Genomic DNA, 22142 nt, shown 5'->3' on the forward strand with positions numbered 1-22142 from the left:
ACATACTGATCTAACTCACGGTAATTTCAATGAATAAATCTGACAGAAAATATAATTGAGAATTTTCTCATCGAGTTTTCAGATTATACTAAACTAAGTGACAATGTTAATGTCTGAGAAGCCAGGATAAAATATAACATGACCTTGAAAAAAGTGTTTAATCTAAAAAAGAGGACATTTAGTAAGGTGGATGGGGGACCATAAAGTTTAAACACAAACATAATGGGGGTGGGGAAATAACCCAGTAAGTTTTGTTGTTAATGCACTAAATAAGAGGTATGAATAAAATACTTTTATGAAACATGCTGATGTGATATCAGGATTGAGTAAACGTGTTAGACATCAGGAAGCATTCCTACTATTCTATTTTTACAAAAAGAGACTATTGTATTTCATTTCTATGACTTCATTTCATCACATTATTCATGTCAGGGAGCTGTAGTGACCTCATTTAGTCAGAGTTTAGAGCAGCATTTTAAACCTTAGAAAGCCAGCAGGTCATCAGAGAAAAGTCATTTTTAGGTTTACCAGGCTGAGGTGCAAACATAGAAATCAGGATGTGGTATAACACTGAGTAAGCAAACAGGAAGTGAAAGCAGTAAGAAACCTAAGGCAGGCTGAGTTAGATGGCCGCGGCAGGGTCAGAGACAGAGGAAGTGAGAATCAGGCTGTCAAACCAGAGGTGTGAGCACCAGGGGTCACAGTGAGTGTGTGGGAAGCCCCAGTCCAGTTCTCTGCATGCAACAGGGGTGTATGAGACATAGACAATTCCAAAGATGTGGTTGTACAACCTCCTTCACCTGATCTTTCTGGTTAATGCTAAGAGAACTACCACCATTACATATATCCATCATAACAATAAAAGTCTCCTTTATGAGGGCTTACTATGTGCCAGGACGTAGGATAGGGATTCATTTATTCATTCATTCCTTTATTCTATAACTATGTATTGAGCCTAGAATGTGCCTGGTACTGTGATAGTATTAGGATACGATGGTGAGTAAAACAACATGGTCCTCAATCTCATAGCAAGGGTGAGACAGATATTAATCATATGGTGTAGGGCCTTCCCTGGTGGCGCAGTGGTTAAGAATCCGCCTGCTAATGCGGGGGACACGGGTTCAAGCCCTGGTCCGGGAGGGTCCCACATGCCGCGGAGCAACTAGGTCGGTGCGCCATAGCTACTGAGCCTGCTCTCTAGAGCCCGCGGATCACAGCTGCTGAGCCCGCGTGCCACAGCTGCTGAAGCCCGCGCACCTAGAGCCTGTTCTCCTCAACAGGAGAGGACACCGCAGTGAGAGGCCTGCACACCGCAACGAGCAGCAGCTCCCGCTCGCCGCAACTAGAGGAAGCCTGCGCGCAGCAACGAAGACCCAACGCAGCCAAAAATAAATAAATAAATTAAAAAAAAATCATATGGTGTATATAACCTAAATAAATAGAAATATACATATAATGAAAAGATGTGATAAGTGCTATTAACAATAGAAAAGGACGCCTAGGAGACCTGGGGCCCTGACTTGCTCTGAGAAAGTGCTGCAATGTGAATGATGAGTGGAAAGAGCTAGAGCAAGAGGAGAGAATGGGTTCTCTGGACAGAGAACAGTTCTTGGAGGATGTGAGAGCCAGTGAGGTATCTGGAAAAGTTCCACAAAGAAGACTGGGGATGTGGAAAGAGGCCAGATCACACAGGACCTAGCAGAGTATCTCAAGGAATGACAGGAAACTGTTGAAGGCTTTCAAGTACTGATATAACATGATCTACTTTTTCTTATGATAACCCTGGCTACAGCGTGACGAATGCGTTGGAACAAATATACAAACTAGTTAAGGAGTCAGTGGCTTGGCTCATCATGAGAAAAATAGGGAATAATAATTTACGCAGTGCTTGCAACCTAATAGGATCCTCATTTTACAGAGGAATAATAGAGGCTTGGAGAGGTTAATTTCCGAAGTGACTCACTTACAGTGGGAGAGATTAACTCTTTCATGTTTAATCTTTCTAGTTACATAACTCATTGAGGCAAGATTCATACAAATGTAGAATTGGAATGGGAACTTAGATCCTATGTAAATTAATTCATTGATTCATTCAAATATTTGTTGAGTGGCTGTTCTAGACACATATTGAAAAAGTCCCTCTTCTAATAAAGCTTTTGAGTGGATGAAAATGGTAATGGATTAACAAACTAGCTACCTAAATGTCAGTGATACAATGATAGCAATAAAACAAGGTCACGTGATAGGCAATGATGGAATGGTTCCTTTTGTTCAGTGGTAGCGAGAAAGGCTTCCTAAAACCAGAAAATGAAGCCAGCCTGAAAGAGGGCAACAGAAAGAGCCTTTCAGGCAGAGGGGATTGCTGAGACAAAGACCATGAGATGGGGACAAGCATGACATATTTGAGGGACAAGAAGAACCTCAGGGTGGCTAGAGTATCAGGGAGAGTGGCACAGGATGTCTGAAGAGATCATCAGGGTCCAGGTTCCAAAGGACCTTGTAAGTGTGGGGTTTAGATTTTATTCCAATTGAATGAGAAGATTTGGGAAGGTTATTAAAGAAAACAAGGTAAAGAAGACAGGATATGATTCCAGTTTTAAATGATCACTGCAGCTGCCATGAGGAGGGTAGATTGTAGCGGGCAACACTGGATGCTGGGAATGTCATCAGGAAGCTGCCTCATATGCCTCCCAGGTAAGAGATGATGGGGGCACTGACTAGGCGGCAGAGCAGTGGAATTGGAAACAAGTGAATGTTTGAAGACTTCTTTATTATGGAAAATTTCAAATATATACAAAATCAGAGAAAATGGTAAAGTAAAATCTGATATATCCATGACTCACAGTTAACCATTATCAACTCATTGCCAATTTTGTTTCTTCTATACCTCATCAACTTCTTTAGATCTTCTTGCAGCAAATAGTATGCCATTTCATCCATAAATATTACAATATGAATCTCCAGTAGACAAGGGTTTATATTTTGAACAGAACACTAATTTATACCTAAAAGTGAACAATAATTAATTCCTAATGTTATCAAATGTCCCTATCAGTGTTCAAATTTCTTTGTCTTATGAATTTTTTTTCAAAGTTTGTTTGAGTCAAGGTCCTCATGTTCATATACTGCATTTGGTTGATGTGTCTTCTCTCTCTCTGTGTCTCCCTCCCCCACCCCCCACCTCTCTCTCTCTCTCTCTCTCTCTCTCTCTCTCTATATATATATATATATATATATATATATATATATATATAAAATTTCTTTTCCCTGTAATTTAATTGTTGAAGAATTTGTTGAAGATTTTATTAATTGCATTATAATGGTGTCCTTTTACATGTTCCTCTATCCCCTGTATCTTTTGAAAACTGGCATTTAGAGTGAGAATTTTAATTGGATTAAAGTTTGATTTTTTTCTTTCCTTAGGCAAGTGTACTTCCCTCAGGAGGCATATAACATCTGATTGTCTCTTGATGCTAGCAATTGCTGATAATCATTGTTCAGATACTTTAATTAATTAGTGGTGCAAAACAGTGGTAATGTTGATATAATTCTATTATTCAGAAGTAGATTGTTTTAAAAAAATTTTAAAGATAGTGTGAACAAGATCGCTGATGGAATTTTGATAACAGGGCGAGAAAGAGAGAAATTGGGAGTGACTCCTAGGCTTTTGGCTTGAAAAATTAGATTGAGAGTACTGCCAATTACTGACTTGGGGAAGGCTGAGATAACAGGTTTGGGATATGTGAAGAATGAAAAGTGAAGGATTACATAGCTTATGAAAATTGAAGTGTCTGTGTAAAGAAGGCAGACTAGAATTTAGAAAAGGGATCAGAACTGTATAGCATAGTCAGCCTGCATACTGCTGTTTAAAGATGACTAAGATTACCCAGGGGGGAAGCATTTAGAAGGAGAAGAAAAAAGTTTTGAAGACTTTTAAGGAATGCTGAGCAATTAATCCCTAAGTAGAACCATGTTGAGAGTTGAACCGAAAGGCCAACACATCTCAGAAGGCCTCTTCATGTTCACCAGTATAAACTGGAGAAAAGTATGTCCCGTTTGCTCCACAGAGGAGAAACACGCTAGTTTAGGCTTGCTTAGGGATAAGTAGTACTAACCCACAAAAGGCAAAAGAGGCCCTTGTGGCACACACCTGAGACGTGACATCAGGAAGAATCTGTTGTTTGTCCGCAAGGTAATAACCGTTGCAAAGCCCTACAGCGAGAGGAGTTATAAACCCCATCCCTACTGTGGTATTGCACTTGGTGTTATAGCTGTGATTATGTTACATGGTGAAAGGCATTTTGCAGATGTAATTAAGGTTACTAATCTGTTGACTTTACACTAGGGAGATTATTGAGTGAGCCTAACCTAATCACAGGAGCCCTTTAAAAGCAGAGTTTTTTCATGGTGGCAGAAAAGAAGTCAGAGAGATTCTAAGTGTGAGCAGGATTGGAGAAGGTATTGCTGGCTTGAAGGTAGAGGGGGACACATGGTAAGGAATATGGGTCACCAAGGAAATAGAGACCTCAGTGTGATAACCACAAAGGACTGAATTCTGCCAACAATTTGAATAAGGTTGGAAGTGTGTCCTCCTGGGCCTTCAGATAACAGGGCAGCCTGGCTGATACCTTGATTTTTTTGCTCTTTTGTGACTCTAAACAAAGAATCCAGTTGAGCGTGCCTGGTCTTCTGACCTCCAGAACTGTGAGGTAAAGAATGGGTGGTGCATGGGACTTCCCTGGTGGCGCAGTGGTTGGGAGTCCGCCTGCCAATGCAGGAGACGCGGGTTCGTGCCCCGGTCCGGGAGGATCCCACATGCCGCGGAGCGGCTGGGCCCGTGAGCCATGGCCACTGGGCCTGCGCGTCCGGAGCCTGTGATCCGCGGCGGGAGAGGCCACGGCGGTGAGAGGCCCGCGTACCGCAAAAAAAAAAAAAAAAAAAAAAAGAATGGGTGGTGCTTTAAGCCGCAAAGTTGTGGTAATTTGTTACTCAGTGATAGAAAACTCATATGCTTATGCTATGCTGGGCACTGTGACAGACGGCTACAAGGTATGCGACGATAACTGTGCATGAATCCTGCTTTCAGGCTGCAGGCCTAGGATGGAACAGTCATTCATTTATGGAAACAGAGGAGGTGGAACTAGACTGTGTCTTGAGAGTCCAACAAGCTCTTCTCTTCTGTGTGGAAACAAGCAGCCACAGACCTCGTTCTTTCTTCTGCTCTTCCCCTGCACTGAACACACACTTAGAAGTCACAGGATGAACCGACACACAGCACTTAAACTTGTCTGTATTGATATAGAATCATTGACTTAAGCTGGAATGTTGTAAGATGAACAATATTAACATTTGCTCAAAATCGTTATTTTTAAAAGTATCCAAAATCTACTAAAAGCACAGAATAAGTACACTATCATCCAGGTACAGTATTTTGGTGTTCTCTTCTCAGTGTACAAATATGAACGTGAGTGGATGGTGGGCCACAAGGTAGAGACAACCTGAGTCCCTGTATCACGACATGCAAGATTGCAGGCTGATCAGGGACACCTACAGTGGACTATTAAGTGTCAAATAAATTTCACTGTGTTAAACTAAGAAGTGTGTGTGTGTGTATGTGTGTGTATGTAAAAAATAAATGGTAACAATTCTGCAAACTTTGATCTTTATAATCTGAAAGTTTCACATATCTGAACAAAATTCTCTTATAGGACATCAAGATGTCACTAGTACTTCAAATCCATGTTATAAAAAGAAAACATATAAAAATTACATGCAACTTGGCTTTTTATTTTTCAGAAATAAAGTATATCTTTACTTATAATGTGTCATTTTCAGATCACTCTTTGTACCCCTTTATTTTGTTATAAAACTAGTAACGAGGGCTTCCCTGGTGGCGCAGTGGTTGAGGGTCCGCCTGCCTATGCAGGGGACACGGGTTCGTGCCCTGGTCTGGGAGGATCCCACATACCACAGAGCGGCTGGGCCCGTGAGCCATGGCCGCTGGGCCTGCGCGTCCGGAGCCTGTGCTCCGCAGCGGGAGAGGCCACAGCAGTGAGAGGCCCGCGTACCACAAAAAAAAAAAAAAAAAAAATAGTAATGAGATAATTTTTAGCTCTAAGTAAAGAATTTCCAAGGTTATTAAGCAGTTTTTATTTGTTGTTGACCCCATAATACATAGCTAAATTTCCATCCACTTTAATAATTATTTGATCCCCCAAAACAAACATGATGTAACAAGTATAAACAAAGTCTGTGGTCAACAGGTAATATTTTCTCTTTACATAATTAATTGAAAGTAAATCAATAAGCAAACTCACTTAAATGTAAAAAATAATTTTCTTTAATTATACAGTAATGGATATTATGACAGGTTATAAATAAACTCTGTAATAAATATTTAATAGTAAACTAACCTAAAATGAAATGTTTTCTTACTAAAGGCCACCTCTTTCCCATGTACCACACAAAAATATTGAATGACTTAAAAAATTTTTATAAGAATTCACAAGATTATATACATATGTTTTAAAATTTTATTTTATTTTTATTTGTTTATTTTTTTTGCGGTAGGAGGGCCTCTCACTTTGTCCCCTCCTCCCTTGGTCCCCTCCTCCCCTCCGTCCATATTTGATGAGAACCCACTATGGGTCAGGCGCTGTTCAAAGCTCAGGCATTGTACTGTGAACACGACCCCTGACCACAAAGAACATTAGGTCTAGTGAGTAAAACAGACAAGTAGCAACTTAAGTGACATTTATAGTGCGGGGCTCTGTACGCTAAGATAGAGAGCAAAAAGGATGATAAGGAAACAGATGGCAGACGCAGCCAACCCAGACTGAGGAGGTGAGAAAGCCTCTCCCAAAACCTGTCTGTCAGAGCCCCAGTGCTGCTGGACAGCTGGCCAAGCAGAGTTCAGGAAGGTGCCTAGACGAGAGTACAGCAGGGGTTGCAGGTACAGTGCAGGGCATTGAAGCTGGAGCTGTAAGCAGAAGCCAGGTACCTTATAAGCCATGGATCTTACATGCCTTGTTAAGAACTTTAGACTTCATCCTGGAGCAATGGGGAGCTAAGAAAGGATTTTAAGCAGGAAAGCAACACGTTTGGTTTGTGTGGTAGGAAGGTGACTCCTGCTGTACATAGGGAAAGTGGAGGTGGGCTGTCCCATTACCAGTGGTGGAAGGAATCCAGGAAGACATAATGATGGCCAAACTAGGGTATTGGCTGTGGATGTGGAAGAAGTGAACAGATTCTAGAGACATAAAAAGGGCATCAATTGGATTCTGTGAGTTCAGAAAAAGAGGTGGGAGTGGAAGTCTTTTTGTATTATACTTTATAATCACATATTTTAAGACTGAGTGGGTTTCTATTCCACTCTTTTGAGACCAGGCCCTTTTTTTCATGCTAGCCCCTCATCTGATCCCAAACTGGGGATTCTAGTCCTATATCTGACCTACATGTAAAGAGAAAAGTCATCCAAGCCTCTTGGTTCTGTCCCACATCTAATCTCCCTCTTGCATCTAGGGGCCAGAGCAGCCCAAGTTTGCATTTCAAATATGTTTGTTTTAGTGTGTGATTGTTCCTCATTCTTGTTATGTATTAGGAGTTTAAAAGTTACTCATGACGACCTAGAGGGGTGGGATAGGGAGGGTGGGAGGAGGCTCAGGAGGGAGGGGATATGGGGATACATGTATGCATGTGGCAGATTCACTTTGTTGTACAACAGAAACTAACACAGTATTGTGAAGCAATTATACTCCAATAAAGATATATTAAAAAAATAAAAATAAAAGTTATTCATAATTTGAGACAGTGGATCTTAACACATCCCAACAGATGAAGGTTTTGTGTAAATCTCTCCCCGCTCCTTTCAGACTCGCGCTGTGTTCTCCAATACTCCATGTAACAGCAACCACATTTTAATGCAATGACAGCTATGAAAAAAATAAAACTATCAGTCACTGTCAGATACTTTATAAATGGAGACAGAGGAGGGGTTCTGTTCTCTGTGTAACAAGGACTGAGGAGAAAGGTCAGTGATATATCATGTGGTTTAGGATTTCCCCTTAAGCAATCTTCTGCTAAGACTTGCTCACAGTGTGGAAGCTTTTGTCTGGACAAGGACTCTGATGACTGCTCCTCCACTGAACGCTACAGAGATTTTAAGTCTCTGCTCTGTACCGTATTGAAGAAAGGAAAGAATGCCTCTCAAGTGGATTTGGAGAAAAAATTAATTTTTGCCATTCATGATGGTGAAGAACGAATATTAACAGTTGTTTAACTTATGAAAAATTAATTAGATGACATAAATATGTATGTGGGAAAAAGAAAATCTATCAATGGGTGGTTTGAGGATTCAGAAGCCCACTTAAATTGATAACAAAAGGTATTTTGTGCAGCAGGTCACATTTGGGGTGGGCTTTTGTCCCTCCTTTGTGCCTGAAAATGATGAATACAGAATTGTTCTTATGCAATTCCCTGGTAGTGAGGGATAGTCATTTCAGTAGAGTTTATCACTATGTACTTGTCTGCTGTTTGGACGCATAGAAGGCAATTGACAAAAATTTAATAGAAAAGTCGGAGAACTGAACTGGAATGTCTGAATACTGAACCCATGTGCCTGGCAACACAGCAGAGTCTCATAATGCGTCCTTCTCCCAGATCTCATGAGAAAAGAACAAACACAGTGATCCAGGAATTCAAACCCATACATGTAATGTAAAAAGGAAACAACAGACTGATGCCAAAAGAAGTTTAGATTTATTTTTTTAAATCTTGTAGAGTGATAAAACATATTTTCTTACATAATATCAGTCTTAATGGACTATTTAATTTACTGTACTTTTTTTCTGGTTAGCTTCATCTTTTCCATACCAAGAAATATAGGCAGTGGCAATCCCCTTGAATAGTTGCAAATTGGAGCAGAATGGGTTGGAAATGTTTAATGTTGCTTTGAAAGACACATTGTAACTATGACTATCAATTAGTAGTATGTCCTTTTTAAAAGTTCCATAAATCTATTTTTGGAACAATGTGGGATACAGTAATTAAACGTAAATAAATATAGTTTAAATTCAAAATAATTTATTTCTAATTTAAATTCTATAATGAAACAAAAATAAATTATAACTGAGGAAACCTTAGCTATTCTAAGTTAATGATATATTTATCTTTGGTTCCAATCTTAATGCATATGATTGGAATCTTTAGTATAAATTAAATTATATTCTTCAATTAGTACACCATAGATGGTTAAGCATTAAATGAAAAATCTCAAATTCCTGGTACTACCTGACTTTCTATAGCTGATCTCTTTTACTGTTTTCCTTAATCTCAAAAAAAGATATATTTTCTTTAATTAAAGAAAATAGCTTAATTAACACTAAGCAACAGTGTCTCTAATAAAATTGAAAGAAATTAATGAGTTTGTCCTGGAATTAGAGAGACCCTTAAAAGGAAAGTACAAATACAAATACCTAAAGGATAGTCTAAAATCAAGAGAATACTTTCGCCTGCATATTCTAGCAAGCAGGTAGGCATTTATAATCCCAGCTGAGTGTGACTTCTTTTTTTGGGGGAGGCATGTCCAAGGGCTTCACTGTGGTATGGAATATGGAACATGCAGTATACAACTGATTTTCATGATGATATTACCATTGAAATTTTATCGTACATCTATGGTTCTACCGAAGAAAAAATATGGATAAAAGTGTTAATTGCATCTGTACTGTCAATTCTAAGGGCCTGTTTTAATTCACAGATGCCCAAACAGTACCTTAAAACTGAGTGACTGAAATGTGTCTCATTATATTCTGGGCCTTTGCAGTGTCAAATCTACAGAGACAAGTGCACCTGGAGACAAATGACCAGACACCATAAAACAGAAGCTTAATTATGTTCACTTACATTTTCAAATTATTCCCAACAAAGTACCTTGGGTAGGTGATACATCGATCAAGGCAAGTTTCTAATTTCATATTCACAGTAATGTTCTCCTGTAAACTTCTCTAATAAGGCCCTAACTAAGTTTTCCTTGTGACCTCACTTAGCTGAAATATTGCAGGCTGTGTGTTTTGTAGTGTCTCCAATTAATTTCTGACCTTGGTGCTGCCTGGGCACAATGAGACAAGTGAAGGGTGGAGATCAGATTTAATTTTGAATTTCCGGACGGCTGCTGGTTTGTATCTCAACTTGAACATTACTTAAACATGTTATTTTTGGTCAATGACTTTTTATGCAGCATACTGGGCAAATGTAATTAAGTGGGCTAAGTTTTGTTCTCAGCTGTCATCTGAGTTCTTGCATAGGAACTTGGAATCTCAACAGGAAACACCTGTATGGTAGCTGTATACCAATCCTTTCCAGAGAATTAATACATAACGTTGTTCCTGAGCCTCACAAGCTCTTCCCCAAATAGAAATGCTCAGCTGCATTTGAAAGCTGCATTTTTAATTATTACTAAAAAATCAACCTCTTGGCTTAGAAGTGAATCTTTTTATGAGGGTATAGTATATTACACTTAGCTATAGGAATGGTCAGCCACATCATTCATTTATTTCATCATTCAATTTTAGAAAATCTGTATTCAACCAACCTGTATTGAATGCCTACTCTGTGTAAGGATTGTGCAAGTATACACAGAGAAATCAGATCTAGGTCCCGCCCTCATGAGAGATTAACAAGAAAAATATTATTTTCTTAAATAGAGCCCAATTAATCCCTTCTTAGAGACAACCAGCTGATATTTGGATAGGCCGTTTGTTTTGTAAAAAATCGGTTGAAATCATGCTGTTAAAACACAATGTGAGGGCTTCCCTGGTGGCGCAGTGGTTAAGAATCCACCTGCCAATGCAGGGGACACAGGTCCAAGCCCTGGTGCAGGAAGATCCCACATGCCGCGGAGCAACTAAACCCATGCGACACAACCACTGAGCCTGCACTCTAGAGCCCATGTGCCACAACTACTGAAGCCCATGAGCCACAACTACTGAGCCCGCGTGCTGCAACTACTGAAGGCCATGCACCTAGAGCCTGTGCTCCGCAACAAGAGAAGCCACCACAATGAGAAGCCCACGGACCGCAATTAAGAGTAGTCCCCACTTGCTGCAACTAGAGAAACACTGCGTGCAGCAATGAAGACCCAACACAGCCATAAATAAATAAATAAATCTATATTTTAAAAAAGATTAAACAAGAATCTTTCTTGCCTATAAGAGAATTATACTTAAAAAAAGAAGAACACAATGTGAGCTTCTGTTTTTGGCAATATAGAGATTAAACATAATTTTAAAACTCAAAAAATCTAGAAATGAAGAATACACATAACAAAACTATTCTTTGAATTTCATAGCTGAACTCCAGATGAAGTTGGAGAAACCCTCAAAGCCAAAAAACTAAGAGGGTTTGAAAACAAAAGTGATAACTCAAGTTGAACATGAAGCTGCAGTTATCCTGGTAAAATTTGAGGTTTACCTTACTTAGAGGTTTGGGTTTTTTTTTGTTGTTGTTGTTACTTCTTGAGGTTTGGGTTTTAATAGCTCAGTGGGCTTAGGAAATAAGGCCTTGAGCTCAAGCAAGGACATCAAAATTGAGATCCCAGCATAAAGTTGAAGGTCTTGAAACGTTGTATCCTTAGTGACAGGGTAGACCAGAAAGCTCGTCTGTTGCAATAGAGAAATGGCAGGGATATTATATCAGTGTCCACCTCAGCTCAGGGTAGGACAAAAAGTTTTGCCAAGAACCTGCAAGTACTGACTGCCCTCATTCAAGTTTAGTATTTGAATTTACTATAACAGACATATCTAGATAACATTAAGCTAAGAAATTAATTTGACGTGACCAGTGATCAATAGTGCCCTATGCAGTATAAACGAAGCAAACACAGTTCCAGTCAACAGTGATACATGTTTAGCCTAGACCTCACAGCATCCCTACATAGAAATCATCAGGTTATAATAAAAAATTAGTATTCATATCCAAAATATACAAAGAACTGTTAAAATTCAACACTAAGAGAACAACCAATGCAATTAAAAATGGGCAGAAGATCTGAATAGGCACCTCATCAAAGAAAATACATGGATGTCAAATATAATAGCTATGAAGAGATGCTCCATATCATATGTCACTAGGGAACTGCAAATTAAAACAACGAGATACCACTACACACCTATTAGATTGGCGAAAATCCAAACATTGACAACACCAAATGACAAGGAGAATGTGGAGCAACAGGGATTCTCATTCATAGTTGGCGGGAATGCACAATGGTTTAGAGACTTTGAAAGACAGTTTGGGAGTTTCATACAAAGCTTAACATAGTCATACCATATGATCCAGCAATGACATTCCTAGGTATTTACCAAAATGGGTTGAAAACTTATATTCACACAAATACCTGCATACAGATGTTTATAGCAGCTTGAATCGTCATTGCCAAAACTTGGAAGCAACCAAAATGGATAAACAAACTGTGATACATTTCTACAATGGAGTATTCAGTGATGAAAAGAAATGAGCTATTGATCCATTAAGAGACATGGAGAAATCTTAAAAGAACACATGTACTTCAGTAAAATTTTAAAAAATCCAAAAAAGTTTTAAAAAGCATACTGTAAACGAAAGAGGCCAGACTGAAAAGCCTATGCACTACTATATATTGATAATTTCAACAATGTAACATTCTGGAAAAGACAAGTGCAAAAGAGATAGTAAGGCATTAGTGATAGTCAGAGATTCAGGGGGAGGGAGGAGGAGAGATGAGTGGTGGAGCACTGAGGATTTTTAAGACAGTGAAACTATTCTGTGTAATACTGAAATGATGGATATATATGACATTATACGTTTATCAAAATCCATAGAACTGCATAATACAGAATGCACCCTAATGTAAACTGTGGATTTTAGTTAATAATAATGTAGCAACATTGTTTTTAATCAGTTATAGCAAATGCACCACACTAATGTATAATGTGAATAACAGGGGAAACTGTGTGCGTGGGCAGGGGAGGAGGCATATGGGAATTCACTGTGCTTCTCATTGTTTTTTACAAGTCTAAAACTTCTCTAAAAAATAAAGTTGATTAATTTTTTTAAAATTACAAAACACATAAAGAAAGAAGCTACCATAAAGGGGAGTCAACTGGAACAGTTAAAAGAGACATAGCACCTTGGTAATATCAAATAAGTGATTTATTAGAATATAAAATTAGAGTGTTGAAATGTTTAATGGGCAAATATTAAAGTGATCAAGAAATAAGAAAAGATGAAGAAAAAAAAGAATCAGGATTATTTGAAAATTAGCCAATAGGTATTCTAGGAATTGAAATGAAAAACTTAGTGAGAACACTAGACTTCCACTTTTCAGCCAAGGTGGAATAACAGGGACTATATTTAACATCCCACCTGAACCAACTTAAAAAAATGAACAAAATATAAGAAACAATGGTTTTCAAGACACTAGATATCAGATATCAAGGGACACTGATATATGTGAGACAAGAAACAAATAAGGTGAATCCTATGGTTGCTTGAGATTACTGTCTTGAGAGAGTTTCCAAGCCATGGTGCAGGGAAGGGGAACCCAAGCAGAACCCAGCAGGCTCCCTGAGTTCAGGAGATGGAACTGATAGTCCTGGGAGACCAAGGTAGCTAGATATTGCAGGATAGACAACCTGAAAGGAGAGAGCTGTACAGACAGAACACTGGAGTTCTGCAGAGGAGCCCCCTCGAGTATTCAGCAGAATTCTGCCTACGCATGCGGGGAAACTACTGGAGGCTGGAGCTCTTGAACCACTCAGAAGGATTAGAAGTAACAATGCCTGATGCTTATAGAGGTCTGAGAATAGTGTCTGTCCCACTAAGCTAAGTGAAAAGTCCCAAAATTTAAAGGACATTTGGTAAAGTATAGAGAAGAATCTTGCCTCAGTAATATGGAATAAAGAGCCCTAGACTGAGCACAGCTTCAGTTTTACCCAACAAATTTTTTAAATGAGACCAAAATGATCAAACTGTTTCCAAGTAACCTAATTAGATCCCAGATAGAGCTCATAACTGTTTTTGGGAACACAAAATGCCCAGCATTCAATAAAGCAAAATTCAAAGTGCCCTGAATCAAATAAAAAATTTACCAGGCATGCAAAAAAGCAGGAAAATTCCATTCATAATGCGGAGATAAATCAATCAGTTGAAACTAACCCAGAAATGACACAGATGTTTGATCTAGCAAACAAAAACTTCAAAACAATTATTATAACTGTGTTCCATATGTTCAAAAAGTTGTGGAGACATAAAAAGGACCTAAATCAAACTTCCAGAGATGAAACTTACATGTGTTAAGCAAAAATTATATTGGATGGGATTAATAACTATTAGACACAGGAAAAAAAATATGAGTAAACTTGAAGACATACCAATATAAACTATCCAAAATGAAAACCAGAGAGATGAGAGAATTAGTACAAAACAAAACAACAAAAAAAACCAAACAGAGCCTTAGTGAACTGCAGGACAACTTCAAGTGGCTTAATATATACATAATTGGACTCCCTTCAGAAGAGTACAGAGCAGGAGACAAAAAAATTATTTGAAGAAGTAATGGCCAAAAGTTTCCCAAACTTGATGATAATTATAAATTTATAGATGAAAGGATCACAATGAAGCCCAGGCATAAGAAACATAAAGAAAACTACATCAATGCACATCATAATAAAATTGCTCAAAAGCAGTCACACAGAAAAGTCTTAAAAGTGGGCAAAGAAAAAAACACATATTACAGTAGAGAAACAAAGATAAGCAAACTGGAGTTAGAAACAATGTAAATGACAGTGGAATAATATTTAAAATACTGACAGGAAAAAAACAAACAAAACTGTAAGCCTAGACTTCTATACCAAATCAAAATAAAGTTCAAAAATGAAGATTAAAAAAACTTCTTTTTCAGATATAAAAAGGTGAGAGAACTCACTGCCAACAGAGTCTCACCACAAGAAATATTAAGAAGGGTTCCTTTTTGGTGGAGCTAATGGCAGACTCTAGGAGGGCTCACACCAAGGAGTACTTCCCAGAACTTCTGCTGCCAGTGTCCTTGTCCTCAAAGCCATACACAGCCAACACCAGCCTCTGCAGGAGACCCTCCAACATTAGCAGGAAACTTGCACAAGCCCCTTAGATAGCCTCATCCACCAGAGGGCAGACAGAAGAAGCAAGAAGAACTATGTGGAACAATAGAACAAAAACCACATTCACAGAAAGATAGACAAGATGAAAAGGCAGAGGGTTAGGTACAAGATGAAGGAACAAGATAAAACCCCAGAAAAACAACTAAATGAAGTGGAGATAGGCAACCTTCCAGAAAAAGAATTCAGAATAATGAGAGTGAAGATGATCAAGGACCCCAAAAAAAGAATGGAGGCAAAGATCGAGAAGATGCAAGAAATGTTTAACAAAGACCTAGAAGAATTAAAGAACAAACAAACAGACATGAACAATACAATAACTGAAATGAAAACTACATTAGAAGGAATCAATAGCAGAATAACTGAGGCAGAAGAACAGATAAGTGACCAGGAAGACAAAATGGTGGAATTCACTGCTGTGGAACAGAAAAAAGAAAAAAGAATGAAAAGAAATGAAGACAGCCTAAGAGACTTCTGGGACAACATTAAATGCAACAACATTCGTATTATAAGGGTCCCAGAAGGAGAAGAGAGAGAGAAAGGACCAGAGAAAATATTTGAAGAGATTATAGTCGAAAACTTCACTAACACGGGAAAGCAAATAGCCACCCAAGTCCAGGAAGCACAGCGAGTCCCATACAGTATAAGTCCAAGGAGAAATACGCCGAGACACATAGTAATCAAATTGGCAAAAATTAAAGACAAAGAAAAATTATTGAAAGCAGCAAGGGAAAAATGACAAAAAATATACAAGGGAACTCCCATAAGGTTAACAGCTGATTTCTCAGCAGAAACTCAACAAGCCAGAAGGGAGTGGCATGATATACTTAAAGTGATGAAAGGGAAGAACCTACAGCCAAGATTACCCTACCTGGCAAATATCTCATTCAGATTTGATGGAGAAATCAAAAGCTTTACAGACAAGCAAAAGCTAAGAAAATTCAGCACCACCAAACCAGGTCTACAACAAATGCTAAAGGAACTCCTCTAAGTGGAAAAACACAAGAGAAGAAAAGGACCTACAAAAACAAACCCAAAACAATTAAGAAAATAGTCATAGGAACATACATATCAATAATTACCTTAAACGTGAATGGATTAAATGCTCCAACCAAAAGACACAGCTTGCTGAATGGATACAAAAACAAGACCCATATATATGCTGTCTACAAGAGACCCACTTCAGACCTAGGGACACATACAGACTGAAAGTGAGGGGATGGAAAAAGATATTCCAAGCAAATGGAATACAAAGGAAAGCTGGAGTAGCATTACTCATATCAGATAAAGTAGGATTTAAAATAAGGAATGTTACAAGAGACAAGGAAGGACACTACATAATAATCAAGGGATCAATCCAAGAAGAAGATACAACAATTATAAATATATATGCGCCCAACATAGGAGCACCTCAATACATAAGGCAACTACTAACAGCTATAAAAGAGGAAATCGACAGTAACACAATAATAGTGGGGGACTTTAACACCTCTCTTACACCAATGGACAGATCATCCAAAATGAAGATAAATAAGGAAACAGAAGCTTTAAATGACACAATAGACCAGATAGATTTAATTGATCTTTATAAGTCATTCCATCCAAAAACAGCAGATTACACTTTCTTCTCAAGTGTGCATGGAACATTCTCCAGGATACATCACATCTTGGGTCACAAATCAGGCCTCAGTAAATTTAAGAAAATTGAAATCATATCAAGCATCTTTTCTGACCACAACGCTATGAGGTTAGAAATGAATTACAGGGGAAAAAACGTAAAACACACAAACATGTGGGGTCTAAACAATACGTTACTAAATAACCAAGAGATCACTGAAGAAATCAGAGGAAATCAAAAAATACCTAGAGACAAATGACAATGAAAACACCATGATCCAAAACCTATGTGATGCAGCATAAGCAGTTCTAAGAGAGACGCTTACAGCTATACAAGCCTACCTCAAGAAACAAGAAAAATCTCAAATAAACAATCTAAACTTACACCTAAAGGAACTAGAGAAAGAAGAACAAAAAGCCAAAGTTAGCAGAAGGAAAGAAATCATAAAGATATGAGCAGAAATAAATGAAAGAGAAACAAAGAAAACAATAGCAAAGATCAATAAAACTAAAAGCTGGTTCTTTGAGAAGATAAACAAAATTGATAAACCATTAGCCAGACTCATCAAGAAAAAGAGGGAGAGGACAAATCAATAAAATTAGAAACGAAAAAGGAGAAGTTACAACAGACACCACAGAAATACAAAGCATCCTAAGAGACTACTACAGGCAACTCTAGGCCAATAAAATGGAAAACCTGGAAGAAATGGACAAATTCTTACAAAAGTACAACCTTCCAAGACTGAACCAGGAAGAAATAGAAAATATGAACAGACCAATCACAAGGAATGACATTGAAACTGTGATTAAAAATCTTCCAACAAACAAAAGTCCAGGACCAGGTGGCTTCACACATGAATTCTATCAAACATTTAGAGAAGAGCTAACACCCATCCTTCTCAAACTCTTCCAAAAAATTGCAGAGGAAGGAACACTCCCAAACTCATTCTATGAGGCCACCATCACCCTGATACCAAAACCAGACAAAGATACTACAAAAAAGAGAAAATTACACACCAATATCACTGATGAATATAGATGCAAAAATCCTCAACAAAATACTAGCAAACAGAATTCAACAACACATTAAAAGGATCATACACCATGATCAGGTGGGATTTATCCCAGGGATGCAAGGATTCTTCAATATATGCAAATCAATCATTGTGATACACCATATTATCAAATTGGTGAATAAAAACCATATGATCATCTCAATAGATACAGAAAAAGATTTTGACAAAATTCCACACCGATTTATGATAAAAAACTCTCCAGAAAGTGGGCATAGAGGGAGGGAACCTACCTCAACATAATAAAGGCCATATACGACAAACCCACAGCAAACATCATTCCCAATGATGAAAAACTGAAAGCATTTCATCTAAGATCGGGAACAAGACAAGGATGTCCACTCTCACCACTATTATTCAACATAGTTTTGGAAGTCCTAGCCATGGCAATCAGAGAAGAAAAAGAAATAAAAGGAATACAAATTGGAAAACAAGAAGTAAAACTGTCACTGTTTGCAGATGACATGATACTATACATAGAGAATCCTAAAAATGCCACCAGAAAACTACTAGAGCTAATCAATGAATTTGGTAAAGTTGCAGGATGCAAATTAATGCACAGAAATCTCTTTCATTCCTATACACTAATGATGAAAAATCTGAAAGAGAAATTAAGGAAACACTCACATTTACCATTGCAACAAAAAGAATAAAATACCTAGGAATAAACCTACCTAGGGAGACAAAAGACCTGTATGCAGAAAACTATAAGACACTGATGAAAGAAATTAAAGATGCTATCAACAGATGGAGAGATATACCATGTTCTTGGATTGGAAGAATCAATATTGTGTAAATGACTATACTACTCAAAGCAATCTACAGATTCAATGCAATCCCTATCAAATTACCAATGGCATTTTTTCCGGAATTAGAACAAAAAATCTTAAAATTTGTATGGAGACACAAAAGACCCTGAATAGCCAAAGCAGTCTTGAGGGAAAAAAACGGAGCGGGAGGAATCAGACTCCCTGACTTCAGACTACTACAAAGCTACAGTAATCAAGACAATATGGTACTGGCAAAAAAACAGAAACATAGATCAATGGAACAAGAGTCAAAGCCCAGAGATAAAACCATGCACCTATGGAGAAAAGACAGGCTCTTCAATAAGTGGTGCTGGGAAAACTGGACAGCTACATGTAAAAGAATGAAATTAGAACACTCCCTAACCATAGACAAAAATAAACTCAAAATGGATTAAAGACCTAAATATAAGACAGGACACCATAAAACTCTTAGAGAAAACATAGGAAGAACACTCTTTGACATAAATCACAGCAAGATCTTTTTTGATCCACCTCCTAGAGTAATGGAAATAAAAACAAAAATAAACAAATGGGACCCAATGAAACTTACAAGCTTTTGCAAAGCAAAGGAAACTACAAACAAGATGAAAAGACAACCCTCAGAATGGGAGAAAATATTTGCAAATGAATCAACGGACAAAGGATTAACCTCCAAAATATATAAACAGCTCATGCAGCTCAATATTAAAGAAACAAACAACCCAATCAAAAATGGGCAGAAGACCTAAATACATTCTCCAAAGAAGACATACAGATGGCCAAGAAGCACATGAAAAGCTGCTCAACATCACTAATTATTAGAAAAATGCAAATGAAAACTACAATGAGGTATTACCTCACACCAGTTAGAATGGGCATCATCAGAAAATCTATAAACAACAAATGCTGGACACGGTGTGGAGAAAGGGGAAACCTCTTGCACTGTTGGTGGGAATGTAAATTGTTACAGCCACTATGGAGAACAGTATGGAGGTTCCTTAAAAAACTAAAAATAGGGGGCTTCCCTGGTGGCGCAGTGGTTGAGAGTCTGCCTGCCGATGCAGGGGACACGGGTTCGTGCCCTGGTCCGGGAAGATCCCACATGCCACGGAGCGGCTAGGCCCGTGAGCCATGGCTGCTGAGCCTGCACGTCCAGAGCCTGTGCTCTGCAACGGGAGAGGCCACAACAGTGAGGGGCCTGTGTACCACACACACACACACAAAAACAACTAAAAATAGAATTACCATATGACCCAGCAATCCCACTACTGGGCATATACCCAGAGAAAACCATAATTCAAAAAGACACACGCGCCCCAATGTTCATTGCTGCGCTATTTACAATAGCCAGGTCTTGGAAGCAACCTAAATGCCCATCGACAGACGAATGGATAAAGAAGTTGTGGTACATATATACAATGGAATATTACTCAGCCATAAAGAGGAACGAAATTGGGTCATTTGTAGAGACATGGATGGATCTAGAGACTGTCACAAAGAGTGAAGTAAGTCAGAAAGAGAAAAACAAATATCGTATATTAACGCATATATGTGGAACCTAGAAAAATGGTACAGATGAACCAGTTTGCATGGCAGAAATTGAGACACAGGTGTAGAGAACAAACGTATGGACACCAAGGAGGGAGAGCAGTTGGGGATGATGGTGGTGGTGTGATGAATTGGGAGATTGGGATTGACATGTATACACTGATGTGTATAAAATTGATGACTAATAAGAACCTGCTGTTTCAAAAAATAAATAAAATAAAATTCAAAAAAAAGAAATGCCACATTCTAAAAATTTTTAAGTTCTTGAAATCATCAAAAATTTACTTTCAACTAAAGTACCAATTTTTAGATTACAAAAAGTCTTGACATCAATTATCACAAGCTTTTAATTAATGTCTCAAACAAAGAATAACCATCAGCATATTAATTAACTGACATTTAAAAAATATTAGTATAGTATCAACTTTTAACATTTATTTTAATTGAAGCCACCGCCTTCCATTGTATTAATTAGCATCTGTCATAAAATAATGTTTTACTGAATGATTTTCACACTTTTGTGTTTTTCAAAGTATTATCATTGTCAATATTTTCAACACAGCTATATTTGTATATAATGTACAATTTGTGTGTATAATGTATGTGTGTATATGTATGTATATATGTGTAAATAAGTACTTTATGCAATAAAGTATCATTTAGTTAATAAAGCATTGGTCATCACAATATAAAGTTACAACAAAAATAAAGAAGAGTTCTTAAGACAAAAGGAAAATGATACAAGGATCTGTAGATCTACACAAAGGAGTGAAGAGCAATCGAAATGGGAACTACATAGTTAAACATATATCCAGTCTTTCTTATTATTTAAATCTCTTTAAAAGATAATTGACAGATTAGACAAGATAATGACAACGTTGTATGGGTTTTACATCATATGTAAAAAGCACAGAGGTCAGTAAGGAAAAAACTGACAGTACTATTGCACGTTTCTTATATGTTCAGTGGCATAATATTACTTACAGATAAACTGGAGACTAAAAAATGTATAGTCTAAAGAAACACTAAAACAACAAAAACCAAGAGAAGGTAAAATCAAATCATTTAAAATGTTTAATCTAGAAGAAGGTAGAAAAAGAGAAAAGAGAACAAAGAACAGATTGGGACAAATAGAAAACACTTAGCAGGAAGAAAGATTTGAACCTAATCATACTGATAGTCACTAAGTAAATGCAGAGATACATCATGATCATGAGTCCGAAACTAAATATGGTTAATGTTAATTCTCCCTAAACTGATCTCTACATTTAATACAAGCCAAATAGAATTCCCAACAGGCTATTTTGTAGAAATTGACAAAATTATTTACAAATTAATATGGAAATGCAAAGAATCTAAAAGAGCCTAAACAATTTTGAAAAAGAAGGACTAACACTATCCGATTTCAAGAGTTATAAATCTACTCAAATCAGGACAGCATTGTATCAAGATAGAAAAACAGACCAATAGAACATGATACAGAGTCCAGAAACAGACCCACACATATATGGGAAATGGATTCAGATGAAGGTGCAAAGGCAACTCAGTGGAGAAAGAACAATCCCTTTAACAAGTGGCGTTATAACAGTTGGACATTCATGTGCAAATAAGAAAGAAAAGAAGGAAGGAAGGGAGGGAGGGACAGAGGGAGGAAGGAAGGAGGGAAGGAGGGAAGAAAAGAAAGAACTTTAATCCATATCTCACACCATATACAAAACTTAACTAAAAATGAGTCATGAACTAAACATAAAGCATAAAACTACACAGATGATAGATAAACACATGTAAAGATGCTCAACTTTAATCATTAAGTACATGCAACTTAAAACCACAATGACATACCACTACACACCTAGAAGAATGACTAAAATCTGAAGAGATTGACCATACCAAGTATTTGCAAGGATGTGGAGGAACTGGAACACAACTATATTGGAAAACAT

This window comes from Mesoplodon mirus (assembly GCF_964341445.2).
Source record: "Mesoplodon mirus genome assembly, chromosome: 17".
Classification (NCBI taxonomy): domain Eukaryota; kingdom Metazoa; phylum Chordata; class Mammalia; order Artiodactyla; family Ziphiidae; genus Mesoplodon; species Mesoplodon mirus.